We start from the raw sequence: 23,170 nt of genomic DNA, 5'->3' as shown, positions 1-23,170 counted from the left end.
TAATATAATCTATTCAACATTTGCTTCTTTCAGGGTTACAAGAAGCATCGAGTCCCAGAGGAGTGCTATGCATAATGAAAGACTTGACTGGTAAGAAATATTGGATGGGGTGTTCAGTTTCTATTTGGTAAGAGACAAAATACATTTGGCATAAAAAATGGTAGTAGCAGGCTTCTTCTAAACGTATCTATAAATTGTCAGAGATAATTCATCAGCCGAGGAGACTGGTATTTTTGGTGGTAATGAAGTCTTGCGGAGTCGTACATTTAACAAACTCCACTGGCTGTTGACTGATAGCTTTTACAAAAGAATCAAAATGAACCATTGCTGTAGCTATGAGATATTCTGCCTTTTCACAGAAATGTTGCAGGCTTCTTCATAAAGTTACTAGTATGACATCTCCCACCCCAAAAAAGTAGTTTACATAACATATTCTTCATGTCAGTAGAAAGCTCTATAAAAGCTGCATAAGAAGACACTTAATGACTAAAAACACTGGTAGAAACCTTGTATCACAATGTGCACTGGGGTATTGAAGCAGAGAAATGACTGTTTTGTATTTAAGCTTGCTGAAATGCAGTTCCTTCTGTCTGGATAGCTGTGTGATATATTCCCAAGAGAATATTAAACCGTTAATCTGAACAGAGACACTGGATCACTTTTTCCTTGCAGAAAATGTGGTCTGTAATATAGAACAGAGTATTTTCACTAGGTTTTGAGTCTTACTCTTCTATATGCCAGCAATAAACACAGCAGCAGTGTCTTTTTTGCCTTCTTCTTCAGACTGTAATTGAGATCTTTGCTTCTAGATCATAGGGACAGATTGAAAAAAAAAAAATCACTGTGTAAAACATTGATTCAATTAAAAAAAAAAAAGAGAAAGAATTCCTTGATGCACATTAGAGTAGGGATGTCTTCACTTACCCTATTTAGGAATTTCTTGATTAACAAAACCTACAATCTGTTTGCTTTATACAAGAGAAGTTCCCTGATGGTTCATTTCGCTTATTGTTCCACTGTTACCTACCTGCAGTAACAGGGAATTTCTGTGATAATGTTATGAAATTACCTGAACAAACTGTCTTGAGTGATGTCATTTATTTACCTTCTGAGGGAACTGTTGTGTTAACAGGGACTGAGCAAGCACAAACTGGGGATGGAAGAGTGCAAATACGTTTCAGAGGGGGCTGAACTTCCTGTCAGTAAAAGCTGGAAGGCTTAATAATGTCAAAGAATACTGATTTTTACCTTATACGTTCTGTCAAAAAATTATTGCATTTTGTGTTTGGGAAATACCACTGTGGTGGTGGTGGTGATGATACTGCTGCAAAGTATGTGAGTTAATGCACGATAGTGTTGAAGTTCATAGGACTTCTGCGAGTCCTAACCCCTGTAAGCCTTGTGTGCAAGTGTTATGTGTCCAGGAGCAGTCTAAATATTTATGTAACAGTTTTTAAGAAATGTTACAGTCCATTTTGTACTTCACCTGCACATCTTTCTGCAGTCAAAGTCATGAAAATATGGAGACTATTCTGATACTTGGTGACTTTTACCTTTTAAAAAAAAAAATCTAGTAAGTTTTAACAACCTTGTGATATACGCTTGTGACATTGCAAGTAAATATTACTGATTAGCTACTAGGGCTAAACATTTTTGATCATGGGCAATTGAGATCACTGCTTATTTAGTTCATCATTAGGTTGGAAAAAATACTTTTCCCTGGAGTAATAAATTGGTCGGCTGCATCTGTGAAATCGGATTAACACTATGGTTTCATTGACTCTAAAGTAAATCCTTGTTTGAGATGCTCCCTTAAATATAAGTCAGGATGTATCTAGATTTAAGTTCTCATGTTTGGAAAAATGAATCTGTATTTGCCAGAACTGATGACAAAAGATGGTTAATTATTAAAATTGACCTAGGTGAATTTTTAAGTAATGGGTCTCTGTCCTACAAACTGTAGGTTAAATTCTTCTTTGTGGTGAAGCTTTCTGTTGAATTATTAAGTGTTTATGCTATAAATACAGTGTCCTAATAGCCCTCCCCCCCTCCAAGTCACCTGAAAGTTATCTTACATTACAATGCTAGCTTCTCTGAGTACCTTGATACTTTCTGCAGGGTAGATAATAGTAAGTTATTGATGCATTTTGACAGCTTTTCAAACATGTTGTCTGTGTGAAACAGAACTGTATAAAATTTAGCCTTCTAGACGTTAACATGTAATTTGTCATTATAGGAACAGTAAAACAAGACTTGAATGTTTCTCAGTTTTCTGAGCAGTAAAACAAACCTCTCTATCTCTGTGAGACACTTCTTGCTTCTGGCACAAAGTAGGAAAGTTCAGCCACTGGAAGTCCTAGTGAGAGCTCTGAGCTTCCAGATCTGAGAGTGTGTGGGCATGTGTATGCAGGGGGGTGGTGGGAGCAGGAGAATCGTCGCTGTGTGTCTCCTGTGTTCTTCTCCAAAGGAAACACAGGGGAGATAAGAATGATGACAAGCTCCTCTGATCTCTCAGTAACAGTTTCTTACTTGGCCACCCAACTGAGCCAAGATATCTGGCTTCCTTGTTCTTTCTTTTCCCTTGGCTCTTGCACTTTCAATCATTTATCAGCTGTCCTGGCTAACCAGGGAGGCCCCAGTTGGCTGGAGGTTAGCAAATGTGATGCCCATCTACAGGAAGGGCCAGGAGGAGTATCCGGGGAACTACAGGCCTGTGAGTCTGACCTTGGTGCTGGGGAAGGTTGTGGAGCAGATCATCTTGAGTGCCATTATGTGGCACATACAGGACAACCAGATGATCTGGCCCAGTCAGCATGGGTTTATGAAAGGCAGGTCCTGCTTGACTAACCTGACCTCCTTCTATGACAAGGTGACCCACCTAGTGGATGAGGGAAAGGCTGTGGATGTTGTCTACCTAGACTTTAGTAAAAGCCCTTAGCACCATTTCCCACAGCATTCTCCTGGTGCTCATGGCTTGAATGTAAACTTTGCTGGGTAAAAAACTGGCTGGATGGCTGGGCCCAAAGAGTTGTGGTGAATGGAGTTAAATCCAGTTGGTGGTTGGTCACAAGTGGTGTTCCCCAGGGCTTGGTATTGGGGCCAGTTCTGTTTAATGTCTTTATCAATGATCTGGACAAGGAGATTGAGCACAAGCTCAGTAAGTTTGCAGGCAACACCAAGTTGGGCGGGAGTGTTGATCTGCTTGAGGGTAGGGAGGCTCTACAGAGGGATCTGGACAGGCTGGATTGATGGGTTGAGGCCAATTGTATGAGGTTCAACGAGGCCAAGTGCTGGGTCCTGCACCTGGGTCACAACAACCCCATGCAGTGCTACAGGGGAAGAGTGGCTGGAAAGCTGCCTGGTGGAAAATGACGTGGAGGTGTTGGTCGACAGCCGGCTGAATATGAGCCAGCAGTGTGCCCAGGTGGCCAAGAAGGCCAACGGCATTGTGGCCTGTATCAGAAATAGTGTGGCCAGCAGGAGCAGGGAGGTGGTTGTTCCCCTGTACTCGGCACTGGTGAGGCCGCACCTCGAGTACTGTGTTCAGTTTTGGGCCCCTCACGACAAGACAGACATTGAGGTGCTGGAGTGTGTCCAAAGAAGGGCGATGAAGCTGGTGGAGGGTCTAGAGCACAAGTCTTATGAGGAGCGGCTGAGGGAACTGAGGTTGTTTAGCCTGGAGAAGAGGAGGCTGAGGGGAGACCTTATCGCTCTCTACAACTACCTGAAAGGGGCTGTAGTGAGGTGGGTTGTCCTGGTTTCAGCTGGGATAGAGTTGACTGTCTTCCTAGTAGCTGGTACAGCGCTATGTTTTGAGTTCAGTATGCAAAGAATGTTGATAAAGCTGATGTTTTCAGTTGTTGCTAAGTAGTGTTTAGAGTAAAGTCAAGGATTTTTCAGCTTCTCATGCCCAGCCAGCGAGAAAGCTGGAGGGGCACAAGAAGTTGGCACAGGACAGCCAGGGCAGCTGACCCAAAGTGGCGTAAACGGGGTATTCCATACCATGGGACGTCCCATCTAGTATAGGAACTGGGGGGAGTGGGGGCAGGGGGATCGCTGCTTGGGGACTAATGGGGCATCGATCGGCTGGTGGTGAGCAATGGCACTGCGCATCATTTGTACATTCTAATCCTTTTATTATTACTGTTGTCATTTTATTAGTGTTATCCTTATCATTATTAGTTTCTTCTTTTCTGTTCTATTAAACCGTTCTTATCTCAACCCATGAGTTTTACTTCTTTTCCCAATTTTCTCCCCCATCCCACTGGGTGGGGGGGGAGTGAGTGAGCAGCTGCGTGGTGCTTAGTTGCTGGCTGGGGTTAAACCACAACAGTCCATTTTGGTGCCCAACATGGGGCTCGAAGGGCTGAGATAACGACAAACCTGACCAGAGCTTGTTAAAACAAATTTGTTATGAGCATTCTTTATATTGGTCTAATAGTCGCTGGTCATTATGTTGATTTATGTGTTCTTAGAGTTGTTGCTCTGGTTTTTAAAGTTCTGTTATGTATCACCTCGCTTGCTGTATGTAGTCCCTCTTCTGCTGCTTATCATCCGTGGGAGGTGGATTAAGGTTTTCGCTTTGATGTATTGTATAACACTGGTTTATGGTATGATAAAGTCGTCGGCTGTGGGATTAATCTGGTACTTGCACTCAGCATTGTCACCTTTATACTCTGGGAGCCATGTGTGGGAAACTATTAATAATTACACCATTTACCTTTCCTCCTTGGAAAACCAGTCTATGGGTGGGATACCTCTCTTCCCCTCTCCTTTCTCCTTCAGTCCAGTTACAATGATGTTTGAGAATTTTGAAAAATTTGAATACTCTTGGGATGTTTATACCAGCACAGTCCTAGCCCTACTGCTAGGAATTAGCATGTTGTTGAATGTGGTTCAGCTCCTGTTTAAAGTTAAACAGCTATTTAAGAAGATCACCCAGAGATCTGCCCTGAGGCTGGATAATTATGAGTGGCAGGGTGTGTGGGGTAGTATGGGCAAGTACCTAGAAAAGTGGGCACCTCCAATGTTTTGTAAACTCACCCCTGAACAAGTGCAGAATCCAGAAGAACTAGTAAAATATTTGGAAAAGGTTTGCTGCCACCCTGGCAATTCCAGAGAGATACAAACCACTGCAACGTGCTGGGGCCTGGCCCATGCCTATCGAGCCCTGTTTGACACCACTCAGTACCCTCAAGGGGAGGAGAAGGACTCTGGACCTAACAACAAAATGATGAGCACTGTGGCCACCCAGACCTTGGCGACAGGCACCGTGACCCCTCCAGCCCTGGCAACGAGCGCTGTGGCTACCTAAACCTCAGCAACGGGCACTGAGGTCCCTCCAGCCCCGGTGATGAGCACTGTTGCTACCCAAACCTTGGTGACAGACACTGCGGTTATCCAAAACCTGGCGAGCGGTACTGCAACTGAACCAGCGGACCAACCTGCACCAGTATCAGTTGCCCCTGTACAGAAAAAGAAATATACAAAAAAATTGGTTCACTTAGTGAAGGATGAAGGTGAACCAGGGTCATCACGGGAACAGGAGGAAGAGGCAGAACCAGAGGTAATAACCTGGTCCCTATCCTTGAGTGAGCTGCGGGATATGCGAAAAGATTTCAGCCACCGTATAGGTGAGCATATTATCACCTGGCTCCTCCGATGCTGGGACAATGGGGCTAATAGCTTGGAATTAGAAGGTAGGGAAGCCAAGCAGCTGGGATTGCTTGCCAGGGAAGTGGCATTGATAAGGCAATTGGAAAAGGGACACAAGCCATCAGCCTCTGGAGGCAACTCCTGTCAAGTGTGGAGGAAGGGGATAACCGGGTCTATTGGACTGTGTGGATTCGATGGCCTGGCACGTTAGACCCACAGGAGTACAAGGCTCTAGTAGACACCAGTGCACAGTGTAGTCTAATGCCATCAAGTTATAAAAGGGCAGAACCCATTTGTATTTCTGGTGTGGCAGGGGGATCCCAAGAGTTAACTGTATTGGAAGCTGAAGTAAGCCTAACTGGGAATGCATGGCAGAAACACCCCATTGTAACTGGTCCAGAGGCTCCGTGTATCCTTGGCATAGACTATCTCAGGAGAGGGTATTTTAAGGACACAAAGGCGTATCGATGGGCTTTTGGTATAGCTCCCTTGGAGACGGAGGGCACTGAACAGCTGTCTACCCTGCCTGGTCTCTCTCAAGACCCTTCGATTGTGGGGTTGCTGAGGGTTGAAGAACAACAAGTGCCAATTGCTACCATGATGGTGATGGTGCACTGGTGACAATATCGTACCAACCGAGACTCTCTGATTCCCATCCACAAGTTGATTCGCCAGCTGGAGAGCCAAGGAGTGATCAGCAAAACTCGCTCACCTTTTAATAGTCCCATATGGCCAGTGTGAAAGTCTAATGGAGAGTGGAGACTAACAGTTGACTATCGTGGCCTGAATGAAGTTATGCCACTGCTGAGTGCTGCTGTTCCAGATATGCTAGAACTTCAATACGAACTAGAGTCAAAGGCAGCCAAGTGGTATGCCACAGCTGACATTGCTGATGCATTTTTCTCAATCCCTCTGGCAGCAGAGTGTCGTCCACAATTTGCCTTTACTTGAAACGGTGTCCAGTACACTTGGAATCGATTGCCCCAGGGGTGGAAACACAGCCCCACCATTTGCCATGGACTAATCCAGACTGCACTGGAAAAAGGTGAAGCTCCGGAACACCTGCAATACATTGATGACATCATCATATGGGGCAACACAGCAGAAGAAGTCTTTGAGAAAGGGAAGAAAATAATCCAAATCCTTCTGAAAGCCGGTTTTGCCATAAAAGAAAGCAAGGTCAAGGGACCTGCACAGGAGATCCAGTTTTTGGGAATAAAATGGCAAGATGGACGTCATCAGATCCCAATGGATGTGATCAACAAAATAGCAGCTATGTCTCCACTGACTAATAAAAAGGAAACACAGGCTTTCTTGGGTGTTGTGGGCTTTTGGAGAATGCATATTCCAAATTACAGTCTGATTGTAAGCCCTCTCTATCAAGTGACGTGGAAGAAGAATGACTTTAAATGGGGCCCTGAGCAACAACAAGCCTTTGAACAAATTAGACGGGAGATTGTTCATGCAGTAGCCCTTGGACCAGTCCGGGCAGGACAAGATGTTAAAAATGTGCTCTACACTGCAGCTGGAGAGAATGGCCCTACCTGGAGCCTCTGGCAGAAAGCACCTGGGGAGACCCGAGGCTGACCCCTGGGGTTTTGGAGTCGAGGATATCGAGGATCCGAGGCTCGCTATACTCCAACTGAAAAAGAGATATTGGCAGCATATGAAGGAATTCGAGCTGCCTCAGAAGTGGTTGGTACTGAAACACAGCTCCTCTTAGCACCCCGACTGCCAGTGCTGGGCTGGATGTTCAAAGGGAAAGTCTCCTCTACACATCACGCGACTGACGCCACGTGGAGTAAGTGGATTGCACTGATCACACAACGGGCTCGCATAGGAAACCCCAGTTGCCCAGGAATTGTGGAAGTGATCATGGACTGGCCAGAAGGCAAAGATTTTGGAATGTCACCAGAGGAGGAGGTGGCACGTGTTGAAGAGGCCCCACTGTATAATAAACTGTCAGAAAATGAGAGGCAATATGCCCTGTTCACTGATGGGTCCTGTCGCGTTGTGGGAAAACATCGGAGGTGGAAGGCTGCTGTATGGAGTCCTACACGACAAGTCGCAGAAACTGCTGAAGGAGAGGGTGAATCGAGTCAGTTTGCAGAGGTGAAAGCCATCCAGCTAGCGTTAGGCATTGCTGAAAGAGAAAAGTGGCCAGTGCTCTCTCTCTATACTGACTCATGGAGGGTGGCAAATGCCCTGTGGGGGTGGTTACAGCAATGGAAGCAGAGCAACTGGCAGCGCAGACGTAAACCCATTTGGGCTGCTGCATTGTGGCAAGATATTGCGTCCTGGCTAGAGAATCTGGTTGTAAAAGTATGTCATGTAGATGGTCATGTACCCAAGAGTCGGGCCACTGAAGAACATCAAAATAATCAACAGGTGGATCAGGCTGCCAAGATTGAAGTGGCTCAGGTGGACCTGGACTGGCAACATAAGGGTGAGCTATTTACAGCTTGGTGGGCCCATGATACTTCAGGCCATCAGGGAAGAGATGCAACATATAGGTGGGCTCGTGATTGAGGGGTGGACCTGACCATGGACACTATCGCACAGGTTGTCCATGAACGTGAAACATGTGCTGCAATTAAGCAAGCCAAGTGGTTAAAGCCCCTGTGGTATGGAGGGTGATGGCTGAAATACAAATTTGGGGAAGCCTGGCAGATTGACTATATCACACTCCCACAAACATGCCAAGGCAAGCGCTATGTGCTTACAATGGTGGAAGCAACCACTGGATGGCTGGAAACATATTCTGTACCCCATGCCACTGCCCAGAACACTATCCTGGGCCTTGAGAAGCAGGTCTTGTGGTGACATGGCACCCCAGAAAGAATTGAGTCAGACAACGGGACTCATTTCCGAAACAACCTCATAGACACCTGGGCCAAAGAGCATGGCATTGAGTGGGTGTATCATATCCCCTATCATGCACCAGCCTCTGGGAAAATTGAGCGATACAATGGACTGTTAAAGGCTACATTGAAAGCAACGGGGGGCGGAACTTTCAAACATTGGGATACACATTTAACAAAAGCCACCTGGTTAGTCAACACCAGAGGATCTGCCAATCGGGGTGGCCCTGTCCAGTCAGAATTTTTACGTACTATAGAAGGGGATAAAGTCCCTGTAGTGCACGTGAAAAATATGTTAGGGAAGACAGTCTGGGTCACTCCTGCCTCAGGCAAAGGTAAACCCATTCGTGGGATTGCTTTTGCTCAAGGGCCTGGGTGCACTTGGTGGGTGATGCGAAAAGATGGGGAAGTCCGATGTGTGCCTCAAGGGGATTTGATTTTAGGTGAAAATAGCCAGAATTAAACTGTATGATATTAGTTGCTATATAACCCTGCTACTGTATATTATCATTACTATAATTGTTATATGCTATATCCATAGTACTGTAGTAAGAATCACTTAGATCAAGCAAGAAAGACCTGTGATAAAACTGAGCAAAGTGCAGTAGTGATGGAACCAAAACTGACTCCAGCATGCAACAATCCGACAGTGCACACCATCTTCCTGCTGCGTCAAATGTCACCTGCTCGTCACACTGCTGGTCTCTTCTGTCAGGTGGCTGGAGATAGGACGAGAGGAAATGGCCTCAAGTTGTGGCAGGGGGGGTTTAGGTTGGATATTAGGAAAAATTTCTTTACTGAAAGGGTTGTCAGGCATTGGAACAGGCTGCCCAGGGAAGTGGTTGAGTCACCATCCCTGGAGGTATTTAAAAGATGTGTAGATGTGCTTAGGGACATGGTTTAGTGGTGGACTTAGCAGTGCTAGGTTAACGGCTGGACTTGATGATCTTAAAGGTCTTTTCCATCCTTAAATGATTCTGTGATTCTGTTCAATGTGCTTGCTGCCAAGCAGTAGATTTCAGCAAAAGTTAGGTCAACAGAAACCATTGCAATCTGCAGTAAAACCAAATGCTACATTGTCCAGATATTGCTCCTTTTAATATCCTAGTATTTGTATTGGGCTTAGAATTAACTGTAACAAGAGTCCTGTGTGTGAGTGAAAGTACTGTGTATACTGAATATTTTAAAACTGAGCCTGGGATATTTTTACCATTTTTTCAGTGCAAGCTATTAAACCCTCTATCATACAGGACAATGTTTTTTGATACAAAGTCAACATAAAAGCTTCTCTAATATTAACCCCAGTATCTCTTCTTTCACTGTAACAACCTTTATGAAAACTGCTTACAGTGGTGTCCACCAGAGTCTTCCAGATACCCTAAGCCCAACAGGAGGCTATTTTATTCTACCTACCCCATGTAGAAAGTAGTACCCATTTTATTTCCCACATTAGAAGTACAAGAATTTAAGCAATGCCTGTATTGAAGCAACTGGACTATTTCCAGCCAATATTTCAGAGAAGTATGCAGCTTAAATGAACACTCAACAATAAACAGAGAAATACCTGGTGTCTTCAGTAGCATCAGAAAGACTCAGTGGTATGTTTGTCTTTTATTCACCAAGAAGCGGGTTTAGACTCTCAGAGCCACCTTACTGAAGAGAGCCCTAACAGACTGCAAATTCTGAAGCAAGAACCTGTTTCCTAAATATTACTTTGTGTCTGTATGTGTGTGAGATTGGGTGAAGCCTTACTAGGTTCAAGACAGTGACTGACACAGTAGTAAATCTTTCCCTTCAAAATCCATCTTACCTATCCCAAAATCTAAACAGTTTAAGGGCTTTAGTCTAGTACAAATTAATTTATCTGAATGGAGAAATGTGAATGGATAAAGAAGGTAGTGATAATAACAGGGAAGGGAGTGTCTTTTTAGTTGAGGAAGAGAAAGAGGAAAACAATTAGAAGTTTGGAGTCAAAATAGGAACTGTAATGTTTGCATAAATGGTTTGAGAATGCCTGGTGCAACTTAAGAATTTCTGGTGCCTTTGATTAGTGGCCATGAAGGGGAAGGAGGGACAACTGAGTATATGCAGTTGCAGGAAGGATGAGAGACAATCAGTTAAGGAGCATGTGAAGAAAAATTAGGAATGGAGAACAGGGCAAAAAAAGGAAAGAGAACGTTATGGAGTGAGGAAAGGGGAAAACAGAGAAATTATGGAGACATGGGAAGGAAAAGGTGGGAAAAAGGAAATAACTGAGATGAAGAACAAGAAATACCCAAGAAGAAGTAAATAATGAACAATCTTCAGAAATACCAATGGTAAAGGAGGAAATACAAACTTATTTTTATGGAGTTATTAAAACCACATATATTTGTATCTTAGTTTATCTTTTAGCCATTACAGGCAGAAAAATGGAGCTATCAGATTAGCGAGAGGGTGTTTTTATACTTAAATCCGGATTTATGCCAGTGGAAACTGTGGCCTGTTGGGTCAGAGTTTATCAGCCTGACTGTGTGCCCAGGGTAGTAGCAGCCATTTTCAGTGTGAGTACCAGGGGAGGCTGGAGAACGATCCCATGAAACACTTTTTCAGACTGGTGAATATGAGTAATAATTTGCAGATACGATATGGTGTTTTGCTCCAACATTAGGCAGACCATGACGGTCGTAGAAACATTTTCCCAGGTTTCTACTGTATTTATCACTGTTATTTAGTTCTATCTGCAAGTATACCTTCAGCAGCTTTTCTCATAGCAGCCAGAAATAGATAGAAAATGCAAATGAAGCCAAATGATGTTGTACCAATCTCCTTAAGGAGTTTGATTCATTGAAATTATATCTACCCCCCCTTTCTTCCTAGGCTGTGATGTTGTATTTTTTAGCATGATTTTTAGCAGTTCTACTGACTATGTGCTGCAACAGAAGATCTCTGAGGGCAGAGGCAAATACAGAGAGGCAGATACACCCATGAGGTATGGAGGTTCATGAGGTACAGAGAAGGGAAAAAAGCTAGCATACAAGCATGCAGTATCCTGGCAATAACAGATGTACTGGGAATAATAGTGTGCTCCTGAGACTTAATAACAGTGATGCCAGTGACATTTTTTGGCATAGGAAAAGACCCACTGAAGCCTGGAGTGACAATGGCTGCCGAGGCTTCCTTTTACAACTTAAGCTTTTGCAATCCTGTGCAGCAGAGACAGAAGGAGAAAAAGAGAACTTAAACAGTTCAAATGCTGCCAGTTGGCATTGCTAAAAGAATGGATGTAAATGGCATAAAATTAACAGATTATGTCCTGCCAAGTTTCTTCTTAATTGATGTCATTCAGACCTCCTCAGCAGGCATTGTAACAGCAGAATTCAGTCTCCCCAAGGTTCTTCACTGTTTAAATAAGACAATGCAATTCCTCAATAAGTCTGAGAGCTGGAACTATTTTTTCCTGAAATCTTGACTTGATAATGCCTTTGGGCTCAATCTTGCAAGGTGCTGAGTGTCTCAGCCGCCACTGACTTCAGAGGTAGGTGAGGCACTCAGCCCCCTTGCATAATCAGTCTTTTTGTTCCAGCAGTTCATCTCACACAGGAAGGTGTGTGTTTTCCTCAAGGACCCTGGGATGAAAAGGTATGTGGGTAAAATGTGACAGCTGCCTGTAATTTCCCCTTCTCATTACAGACTGTAGCATCACTTCTGTTGAAGTGAAGTCAGTGGCAATTTACAAACCCAATAATACAAGCTTGTGATTTCTCTTTGAAAATTATATGCCAGATCTAGACCTACTTTTCGGCAAATAAATCTGAAAGAGATGTTAGTACCTGGGATTAGAACATAATCAGTGTTTTGTTTAAAAGAAAAAAAATTCCCAATCTGCTCTACCCACTGGCTTGATGGATACTAAGGGAGCCATTGTGGTTTATTATGTTGCTGACCTGCTAATTAAAGAGGCCCTAAGAAAGAATTGACATAGAGAGTGTTTTGTGGCTTCTTCTTTGTGAGTCCCTGAATTCTCTTTGACAGAACTAAATGTATTACCTTTAAATGTTACACAGTGTATTTGGGATTGTATGATTAATGCAAGGGCTTTGAGACTTGGATTTTACTTTGCTATGGACTTGTTTGACCTCCCTGTCTCTCTCAATTTTTCTATCTCCAGAATTAGTTAAACAAACGTGTTATAAAGCTTAATTAGTATTTTAAATGTTTTAAAATCCCTGAGTGAAAAATAGAGATCTGTGAAGCTACCATTTGAAAGCCTAAAATTCTTACATGTATACCCATAGTAACTGTTACAGGTGTTATTGTAGTACCTAGAAATCTTAGTCATGGATTGGCTGGGGGCTGTAAAATACAAACAAGACATCAGTTTACAATAAACTTTTTTCTGTATTTTATTTCCTGAAGAAACAGTAGAATACAGGCAAGAATATGGGCTTCAGTCATATGAAAATATTTAATCTGACCCATCATGTTATCTCAGTGGCTGCCTCATCCCTTGTAGGATTTGGATATATAGGTTTGAAACAAAGAAAACAGAACAGTACAAAACAGCCGTCTCCTTGTGAATGTTTAGCATTATTCAAACAGCAGGGAGGGAGAGAAACTGCACTGAAAGTTTTCCACCTTCAGCATAGCTCCTTACTCTTACCAAGGCAAGTAGCAGTAGTGAAATCATAGGGTCTTTCTACTTGTCAATTCAAAGAAAAATAGATTGCTTGCTAGGGACGGATTACCATGTAGTGAGATTTTAATGAAAGTTTCTGACTCACTTGTATGTTTTTAAGATAGTGCCATAAACATTACCTCTAACATAGCCAATTGCAAAGTGCATTTCTTTGATTTACCTCCTCTAAAATAAGGGTATAATAATTTCTTTATATACATGAGCAACACAAGCCAAAGTCCCTATCAAAACAAGACATTCAATTGCTTTTATCTCTGCGTAGAAAAGATGGAAAATCAAATCTGTCAGTAAAAGATGTTAACCACTTAACTACTGGAAGTTATCACATTGAAGTGATGTTACATATCACTTTAATTAACACTGTAATATGAGCTGAAACAGAACAGAGTAGTTCTTTTTTTCCTGTAGCACAAAGCTTGTCTTATATAATCATTATCCATTAACATACTTCTGCTCATGAAAGTATGATATTTATAATTTCTCATCCTATTCCAGTAATTTACTGCCTCAGGAAAAAAGGACATGAAGATCTTGATACAGTGCTCGGTGTAGCCCAAATGGTATTCTTTCCTTTGATCGGAATAGACTTCAGATTAAGTCCATCGAGAAATTTCTTACTCTCATCCACTGATGACTTCTGAAGGGAAGAAGGATGCCACTTCAAAGGACTCTAGTGATGGGCAAATTGTTCTCTACATAAGTAGGGGCCAGCATATGGTCTTTTGACAGTCTGTGAATTACCGTAAAACATTACATAGGACATGTTATTGGCCCAATTTTCTTCAGGATTTTCTGAAATCTGTGTTCATCTTGTGCCTGTGAATTGGGATTTGTACTTATGATACTTCCTATTTTTGCATGGAAAATGAATATGCTAAGCAAAGTCTTTGGATACAGTCAAAGAGCCCAGTAAAAATGAAGCTATAAACAGCATGATTTGAAGGTCATCTCCCCATCTTTCCTCTGCGAGAGATAATTAGGTACACTTTTTAAAAATGCAGATGCTTATCACTTTGCTTACAACATTTTACCTTATTACAATTAAGTATGAAAGATTGAGAATTGTGAAGAACTCTGTTCTCACCTAAGATTTTTGCAATTTAAGTCGGTGCCAAAAACCTGTTGATATTATCCAGTACCTTTCCTTTACGGTGAAAATGTTAGCACAGCAATTTCTGAGAAAGACAAACCTTCTTGGACCTGTAAAACAAAATAATAACAGTCTTGTAAACAAGTGTCTATATGATTGCTCTTGACATTTTAATTTGCCACTTGTTAAAAGTCCATTTTCTTGACCTGAAGAGGCTAAATTTGAATGAATTTGAACATTTCACTGCAGAAGGATTGCTGAAACTGCTTACAGAATGGCATAAATGATACTGGCCAAGAAGGGGTATTTAATATACAATCATCTTCAAATAACAATCTGGTATAGTTTTTTGTGTTCGGTATTCTTCCAGAGCACATTTCCAAACATTATTTCTATATGCAGGTTCTCTGCACTTCTGTTTTACTGTGGTTAGTTAGCACAAACTAGCTCTCAGCTTGTTTTTAATGGCAGTGCAAAACATCAGTGTATCACAACCTAGCTATGTAAAAACCTACATAATGCTCTTAACTGTGTACTTAGTTAGCCAGCCCAACGTTTGTTAAACGTGCTTGATATTATTTTTAATCTGCCCTGTTTTCAAGAGGGATTATGGATAGCTGTGCACTTTAGAAGTCAGCAAAGAACTGTCAGATGTCAGTTAGGGAAGTGACTCTCAGAGAGTCTCTCCATGAATATGTATGAATTGAAAAGCAGCACAGTGATGGCCCTGGAGCCTAGAATTCTCTATCAGATACTGACTGCATAGAGGAGAAACAGAAATAATTCAAACCTTCACCACCTGCCATGGTTTCATATGGAAGTGATCAGACAGGCTCTCTGCTGCTTATATGATGACTCTGCATTTGGGTAATACTTCAATTGTCATGTAAATTTTAGAGTAAGCAAATATAAAGTCCCAACATGTGTTTGACTTGCAGAAGATAAGCTTAATTTAACAGTATTTCACTCGTTTACGGTAGGAAGATGTATTGTGATGGTAATGATGCTGCATCTTCTCTCACTAGCTCTACTTCCTTGAGACTTCTGTTTTTGCCAGCTAACTCTTCCATATTGCAGAATCCACCTAGAAGCTGTGTTTCTGGTAGAGGTAATCACTTTTGATTGCCGCGTAGCAGTGTAATAGCTTGGTTAATTGTATGTTGTGCAAAGCTAAAAGAGAGGAAGATGTCTGTGTTGTCATTATTCATGCAGTACGTGAACCTGTATCAGTTGTCTGTGTGTATGTTTCATTTTAAATCAATAGTTCTTAAAATGTTCAGCAGAAAGTGTGATTTAAAGTCAAATTCATCTAGATACATTTAACAGTGCTTTAAAAAATTTATTACCAGCTGAACTGGTAGCAAAATGGCCATACTGCTTATGATTTGGCTGGTATCCTGACTTTCTTGCTTTCCAGATTATTTTTGGATAGTTTGGCAAATCTGTACTTTCGGGCAGTTCAGCACATCTCCTCGTAATACAACATAAATTGAACTGTAAAAACTAATGGACTGGAATACATCAGGGCTTTAAAGACTTATGGCCAATTCTATATATTTTGTGCAGTGAAAGAGGCTATCAGCCTCAGGTTTGTCATACAAAACTCAACCTGAAGTTGAAAAACTATCCAAGCTTTCATGTAATGGCAGTCTGTCTTCACTGGAGAATGACCTGACTTTTCTTGAAATGCAATACTTACAAGTAAATTCTGATTTAAGCAGCCTATTGTTGGGGGCTAATGTTGTTCCTCTTGCTGAATGGTACTGCAATAAGGAGAACAGAGAAAGAAAAAAGGTACTAGTTTCGTGAGCAATTCAGCAGAAGAGGACAAGTGGTAGGGGAGACCTTGCCAAGTTTCTCAAGTGATCGGCAAGTGTTTCTGAAGTTGACTTTGAGCCACCTTTGTTCTGTAGGAGCCAAACTTTTTTGAGAAGCAGATGTCCTCTTCTTTCTTCTGCTCCACTGCTTGTTAAAAGTGCTAATGTGTCAATATTAAAGAATGTCATCTCACTGAGCCATAGCCTGCCCAAATGCCAAGTTGGCTCTGCTTGTGCTTTGAGAGTTGGTCAGCCTTATTTTTTTTAACTTGATGCTTTGGTGGCAGTATTTCCTTGGGCTGCATGAATCTCTAGAATTGGTACTATCGTCATTCTCTATTTATAGATCCAGAGCATGCTAGCTACATCTAACCTTTCACTTTTGCAAACCACTGTGACAGAACAAATGCTCATAATTGCAACCCGATATCATCATACCATATCACATCATTCCCATATCTTGAAAGCTGTGAAGGACATGAGTGAAGGAATTAACTACTTCATTTTGGGGATGATGTCATTTCCCTTCATTGGACCTTTTCCTGTCGTATTTGATGGAAGTCCCATCTTGCCTGTTTTCTTCCCAGTCTTTTACTACACATTTTATTGTCAGCAGTCCCTGCCATCTGTTCGCCAAGGGAAGTTAAGTCAGCTTGATGTCAGTTATGTGCAGTCGTGGTTTAACCCCAGCCAGCAACTAAGCACCACGCAGCTGCTCGATCACTCCCCCTCCACCCAATGGGATGGGGGAGAAAATCGGGAAAAGAAGTAGAACTCGTGGGTTGAGATAAGAACGTTTAATAGAACAGAAAAGAAGAACTAATAATGATAATGATAACACTAATAAAATGACAACAGTAATAATGAAACGATTGAAATGTACAAATGATGCGCAGTGCCATTGCTCACCACCAGCCGACTGACACCCCGCCAGTTCCCCCCTCTCCTACTCCCCCCAGTTCCTATACTAGATGGGACGTCCCATGGTATGGAATACACCGTTGGCCACTTTGGGTCAGGTGCCCTGGCTGTGTCCTGTGCCAACTTCTTGTGCCCCTCCAGTTTTCTCGCTGGCTGGGCATGAGAAGCTGAAAAATCCTTGACTTTAGACTAAACATTACTTAGCAACAACTGAAAACATCAGTGTTATCAACATTCTTTTCATACTGAACTCAAAACATAGCGCTGTACCAGCTACTAGGAAGACAATTAACTCTATCCCAGCTGAAACTGGGACATGTGGAAAATTGAAGAAAGAAAGAGATGGCCCCTGAACAGAATAAGATGCATGTGGAAAATTGAGGAAGGAACGAGATGGCTCCTGAACAGAGTAAGGTGCATGCCATCAGTTCTACAAGATCTAAGTCTGCTGTCACAGTGACAAAGCAAGTTTTTGTTTTGGTTTTTGTGTGTGTGGGTTGATGTTGTGGTTGTGGGTTTTTTTTGTTTGTTTGGTTTTGGTTTTTTGTTTGTTTTTTGGGGGTTTTTTTTTAGTGTGTGTTTTTTTTTTTTTTTTTTTACCTGAATGCTTTCCAGGAGTGTAAATGTCAAAGACATAAATAGAAGCTTATATTATGTTCCTAAAAGTGTAATAGAAACTTTTCTATTACTTGCTACTGATCATTTACTTGTACACTGACTTGATTCAGAGATCTGAGTATTTCACACTGTCCTGGTTTCAGCTGGGATAGAGTTAACTGTCTTCCTAGTAGCTGGTACAGTGCTGTGTTTTGAGTTCAGTATGTGAAGAATGTTGATAACACTGATGTTTTCAGTTGTTGCTCAGTAGTGTTTAGACTATAGTCAAGGATTTTTCAGCTTCTCATGCCCAGCCAGGGCACAAGAAGTTGGCACAGGACACAGCCAGGGCACCTGACCCAAAGTGGCCAACGGTGTATTCCATACCATGGGACGTCCCATCTAATATAGGAACTGGGAAGGGGGGGCGGGAATCGCCATTTGGGGACTATCTGGGTGTCGGTCGGCTGGTGGTGAGCAATTGCCCTGCACATCATTTGTCCATTCCAATCCTTTTATTATTACTGTTGTCATTTTATTAGTGTTATCATTATCATTATTAGTTTCTTCTTTTCTGTTCTATTAAACCGTTCTTATCTCAACCCATGAGTTTTACTTCTTTTCCTGATTTTCTCCCCCATCCCACTGGGTGGGGGGGGAGTGAGTGAGCAGCTGCGTGGTGCTTAGTTGCTGGCTGGGGTTAAACCACGACACACACAATAAATGAATTCAGGCTGACTGTTTACTTTTTAGACGAATAGTAATTTTATTCCTTTTAAAGAGGCATAGGTAGTTTACCACTACTGTTTAACAAGTATTTTCTTAAGCACTAGGGCTACTGGAGCCAGGTTTCCATTAGGTTTGTGTCTGAGCTGACTGGCCTTTTAAATTCAATTATACTAAGGCAGTGAACATAAACTTTGACATAGTGGATGATGAACAACAACACAACAGACTTGATGTCAACATTCCTAATATCTTCTGAATTATGGGTGGCTTTAATGTCCTGCATCTCTTCTGTGAGGACTTGAGCACAGTATGCACAGTTGCTTGCCTCCTCTTGCAAGTGTTTGGGGCACTTAGGTTTAAATTGCTGGGGGCTATGAATGTGCCGATTGTCCAGGACTGAGCTGAGTCAAATGAAGGAAATATGACTAAATGTTGATGCCATTTCTTGGGCAGTAAATGCAAAATCTGAAGAAGAATGGATTCCCTAAATGTCTGTGTCATCTTTTTCCCAAGTCTCCATTCTGTACCAGGAGACAGGGTGGAGAATGTCTTCATGTCCTTCCTCCCCTAAAGACAGCCTGCTCTGCTCTGGCTCCCCAAGGACACTCAGTCCACCAACTCTTTTGGGCATACATGGTTATCCCATTGTATTCCCCAGTCTTTTTTGACCTTCCTTGTTGAATTGTGGATATGATGGTGACCTCTGCAGCCCTTCCCCTGTATGCCTGCTTCCCTCACAGGCTTTGGCCAGAATGATTTGCTTGCAGGAAGGGGGGATTTAGTGTGCCACTTTGCTGCTTGGTGGAAAAAATGATGGGGAAAGAAGGACTTGGGTGTAATGTGCTTGTATGATGATTCTCTTTAAGGAACTGGCGAGAAACAGAGTGAGTGGAGTGGAGCTGAGGAAGCAGTTGTTACGGCTGAAGAGCGGGCAACCCAATGAGGACTGCAGAGGTAAGGACAGAGCTAGCTGGCTAAGGCCTGGAGGATAGTGGGGTTCAGCAAGGAAGTCTTTAAGCAAGACCTCCTTCTCCTCTCTATCAGATGAATACTTTTGTCTTTTCACTACTCCCCTCTTCTCTTCGGCTCTTCTGAGAAATCTGCAAACTCTGTGTGCCTGATGCTTTCGGCCAAAATATTCTCTTCAAAGAGGAGACCATAGGCCCTGCCCCACGCTCTGCAGTCCTAGAAGCTGTGCCGCCTCTACCATGCACAAGCGCTGCCATGCCAGCACCAACCACCCTCCCCACATACCAGGACTGGAGACAGCTATTCCGTGAGTGCCTTCCCTTCCACTGTGGCCCTTCCCAAGCAACCCCAGCATGGCCTCCTGGACCATCTGCTGCCTCCAGTCCGCTGAGACAGAGGCTGAAGGGGTGACTGAAGCTTTCCAATGAGTGTGGCATTTGTGTGAGTGCCATGAGCATTCACTGGCTCATGTTTGGAGGCTTGAATTTGTACAGCAGCCTTTTTTCAGTGTAGGCATTAATAGCATCATTCTTCTCTGCAGCAGCATTTAGAGTCATAAATGTTGTTAGAAACTCAAGATCCCTATCTGTAACTGGCCAGCAGTTGCGGATGTTACGGTTGTAGAGAGGACTGGCAGACAGCAAGCGGGCGATGGGACTGCATACGTCATCTTAGGAAGCCAGCCTGTAAATGCATTGGGCTGTATCTGGTCTCTCTTCTAGCCAGTAGCTCACACGTATTCAGGGAGAAATGTAGAAACTGTTTCTTAAAAAGCATTTATGTTCTTCAGTCACATTTTACCAAAGGTTTCTTCAGCTATGTAAATGATTGACTATGAACAACATCCATCATGCAAAGCACAAGTTAAGCAATTATAGGTTCAACTTGATATAAAAACACACAGAAGACTACTCACAGATACTACAGGGGAAAGTTAGCAATTTCATTCCAAATTTGTGTGTTACTTGGGCTATGAACCAAATTGTCTGAAGGTTATAATGGCCCTTACTTCAGTGTTACCATGGCACAGCAAGCTAGAGCCAGGAGTTTGTCTCAGCTGTTACAGAGAAGGGAAGGAGTCACCAAGTGCAGAAATGTTGCCCCCAGCTTACATGGTCAACAGACAGATTTAAACTAGGGGTACAGCAGGAATATTTTAATATCTAGTTTAATATCTTAATATATTTTGTACATCTAATCTTTTGTATTCAGCATACCTGCCTTGTACCAAGTGTTATGGCTAGTACAAAACACTAAATATAAATTGCGTAGTGTATTATAATACTAATACATTCTGAATTTATTAGTTCTCAGTCTATCCTCAGAGAAGCTGACAATGAATATTAAATAAAACTGCTGTCACAAAAGCATTTCACATCACAGTCTTGGATAATTTGTAATACACTGAATATTTTGCATTTAATGAAAAATCATTGGGTTGCATCTAGTAGTTTAAAAATTAGTTTTGAACTAAGATAGCCAAGGCATTAAATGACTTTATTGCAGTAAGTACATATGGGTATTTTTTTGTGTAAATTCTTTATTTGGTGCAATTCAGACATAACTAATATTTATGAAAGTTACTTGTGCAATGAGCTGTTACTATTAGAGGAATTCTTTTCTTTGTCTTTATGGTCCATAGATTTGTCTCACTTTGAGTTCTTTTGTGTAAATAATTCAAATTATTCTTTTCATTTTAATATGATCTAATCAGTATGTATCATGCATTTTAATGTAATAACAGTTTCTAATTATTTAGAACAATTATTAGTTTTCTGAAATTCAAGGGAATTAAATCAGGATGATTCTAGTTCCTGCTAGCACTGCAAAGGAAGTTCTTAGCACTTGAACCCAATTTTTAAACTTTATTTTCTTAAGGTGTTTTGAAGCCTTGAAACTAAAACTCACTGATTTTCATAATTTTGTCTTTATTTTTGAGAATGCTAGTAAACTGCTATTGCTTTGTACCAGTCTGATTACAAGGAATGTTTTTTGACTTTTTTGTTTTTAAACCAGGGTAGCATGCTTCAAAGATTATTTCCCCTCCCCCCACCCCTGCCAGTTTTTCCTTTTTGTGGTTTTAAATTTTATGTTTGGTCAGGCAGAATGTGGGAGACTAATGACCAGAATTTTAAGTGAAGTTCAGTTAGAGGAGTGACACAATGTGAGTTGTAAAGTCCTGTTTATCTGCAAAGGCAGGATTTTTTTCAGAAGTAATGTAGCCATCTCACCCATTTGCACGCCTTCACTCTGACCAAGAAAAACTGTCCTCTGTATACGAAGCCTTTCATTGAAAGCATCTTCATTTTGGAAAGAAAAAGATTTTAAAATCTTAGTTTTCCAAGAACCCTAATGGAGTTAAAACTTCAGTTCTTTATTATTCTCAGTTGGATCTGCGTATCTAATTCTTAAAATTTCCATTTTCATTGTATAGCATTAGAATATTGTAAATGTAAAAAAATTACATGTGATTAAGAAACATTTGTGAAAGAAAACTGCTTTCCAGACTATAAAGCACAGGGAGAACAGTGATTGCAGAAGTCCACGAGCTGAAAATTAGTACAGATGGGGAAGTATTCTGGGGATATGTTGTTCTGTACTTGGCACTGCCTAAAAACTGGCCATAATTATTCACTTCTAGAGACAGGGTGGAACTGCAGTCCAAAGCTGTGTGGCTTTTCCTGCATAGAACAGGGTGGCTCAGACCCACACTGAGCATATGTGGGTGTAGGGCTGCATGGTTTTACAAGCAGGCCAATTTTTATGAAGTTGATTTTGCAGCAGAAGAGTCTAAACCTGAAGACAGGTTGTAATGGGCTGACCTTTTTGGTGATCCTGAAGAGGCAGACTTTGTGCATTCATTTGAAATAGAGGGTTTGAATGGTTGAAAACTTATTTAGGAAACTGAAGAGTCTGTAAGATCTGACTAGAGAAAAAAAGGAACCATTTATTAGGGACTTAGCAGGATTTATCTGTATTACTGTACAGCTGAAAAAATGTGAGTATATGCCTACAGTATGTAGCCTTCGATCCCTCTGGTTTGACTTGGAAAGCTGGGGAATTGAGCAGAGGTGTGAAGGCAATGTGTATAAGCAAGTTAAACTACCAGTATGCATCTCCCATTGGGGCTGTAGTTGCCTTAGATCACTGTAACTGAACACTTTGATAAGGATTAAGTTACAAGAATTTAGGACCACCAAATAAGATCTGTATAAATGACTGAACATACTTGAAAATCAGCACTGGATTAACAAAGTAAGTTGGTTTGCCCTCACTTAAATCCTTCTGTAGAAAAACCTTTGGAGGTCCTATGCTCAGACTTTAATCCCAGAAGGATGCTCCTTAGTTTCCATGTACATAGCAGAATTCATACTGTCCCAGGACAGTATTTTAATACCAGTTTGTTTAATGTACTTTGAATGTGGTTAGAATTGAAACATGGTATCTCAATTCATCAGCACTGTTTTTCATTTGTAACAGCCCAGAGCTTTGGGGATTTCAGAAGAATTTGCTTTAGCTTTCTTTTTCATTAGAATTTATTCGCAGCTGAGGGAAATTCCAACAACAGCCAGAAGCATCATCATATAAATGAATGGGTTGATCCCACTCCCTGACCCGGCACAGCTTTGAGGCAAACTTGTTAAATCCTGGCAATACGGGTGTGCCTCTTGCTTCTGATTTTCCAGTTTAATAATGAGAAACTTTGAGGTCATAATTTACAAATGCAAAACACTGATTAGCTGTTTTAATTAAATTAATAACACCTTAATATGCTTTGTATGCTTTTTGTAGAAAGACTCAGATTATTTTATTGCTTCAGGAAACACAAGGGATTTCTTTTTTCCTTACGACA

At 41.7% G+C, this 23,170-nt stretch overlaps 1 long non-coding RNA gene across 1 annotated transcript; it reads left to right on the top strand.

Annotated features, from left to right (window-relative positions):
- The first annotated feature begins 34 nt into the window (after positions 1-34).
- On the top strand, positions 35-19,287 carry LOC138687085 (uncharacterized). The gene is made up of 3 exons (XR_011326419.1): positions 35-90; positions 15,310-15,392; positions 19,215-19,287. It is a non-coding gene; the product is annotated as an uncharacterized lncRNA (long non-coding RNA).
- Positions 19,288-23,170: the final 3,883 nt, after the last annotated feature.

Source organism: Haliaeetus albicilla, chromosome 10 (assembly GCF_947461875.1).
Source record: "Haliaeetus albicilla chromosome 10, bHalAlb1.1, whole genome shotgun sequence".
NCBI classification, from domain to species: domain Eukaryota; kingdom Metazoa; phylum Chordata; class Aves; order Accipitriformes; family Accipitridae; genus Haliaeetus; species Haliaeetus albicilla.
The sequence above is the reverse complement of the archived record's forward strand: the minus strand, read 5'-3'. Positions and strand labels throughout refer to the sequence as shown.